Genomic DNA, 1,207 nt, shown 5'->3' on the forward strand with positions numbered 1-1,207 from the left:
TTCAGGGTTGTAATCCGGATATTGTCTTGTGATTCAAACCCTTCTATCCTTTTATTTTGCCTAGTTTGTTTTTTTCGCAGTAACTCGTTTAGTGTTGTCTAGGGTTGTAACCCTAGTTTAGTTTGTTGTTTGTTGTTCAAACCCTTTCACCATCTGTCTAATGTAATTTTCTGTTATTTCAAGTCATTTTTGTTTGGTTCTCTTTTCCTTATAGTTCTTTTCCTGTTGACTCTAGTGACATGACATGCATGCATAATTCTCAGCCTGGGCTCCAAAGTTAGTTAGTCATGAAGCAATGAAACAATTTTGAAGATGATAGGGGTACTTGAGGGAAATAAGAACAATTTGAGATCATTTGAAGCCCGAACCATGAGAAACTGGGGCAGATAGAACATAAAGTAACACTATTGAAATACATCATGTTGCATTGGTTTGAAGCTAACGACAGGTTTGCCCCAAATTGGCAGGGTCCGTTCGTGGTAACGAAGAGTGTTGTCCAACGGTACTTAAAATTGACAAAAGGCGAATGTGCGGATATGGTTATCAAGTCTGGTACGATCAAAAGATGATACGAATTTTTTCTGTGGTTTGTTTAAATGTGTTGTTTGTGCTTGGCATATTTTGAACATTGGAATGACGAAGGCATTTTGTTCTGCTATCTAAGCACTTTATCCTTTGTTACCCCTTTTGAGCCTTATTTATTTCCTTTCATACCCTTCTTGTGGAATCAGTAGCAAAATCAGAAACGCAAGCGTGAAAGATAAGTAAAGGAAAAAGAGAAAAGAAAAAGAATGAAAAGAGAAGAAAAAGAAAAAGGAAAAAAAAACAACAACAAGACAACAAAGAGAAAAGGAAGAAAGAAAAGAAAAGAAGAGAAAGAGGAAGAAAAAGAAAAGAAAAATCACAGCAACAAAGTAATTCCTATGACATGAACTACGTTCGACCTGATTCCTTTTAAGGATACGTAGGCAGCCTCACGGTTCGGTCCTATCAAAGTAAAAATCCAAAAGTCCCCAAGCAAAAGAAACTGGGGCAGAAGTTGTGATTGTTGTAAAAAATCTAATTCCGAAAGTTGTAATTTTGAACCCATTTGAATTGTTTTGAGCCTTTGATACCTTTTCTTTCTCACCCTATCCAAAAAGCCCACGTTACAGTCCAAAGAAAGACCTTCTGATCAGTCTTCGAGAGATGCCAAGTCGAGCAAGTA

Source organism: Nicotiana attenuata, unplaced genomic scaffold (genome assembly GCF_001879085.1).
Source record: "Nicotiana attenuata strain UT unplaced genomic scaffold, NIATTr2, whole genome shotgun sequence".
Classification (NCBI taxonomy): Eukaryota; Viridiplantae; Streptophyta; class Magnoliopsida; order Solanales; family Solanaceae; genus Nicotiana; species Nicotiana attenuata.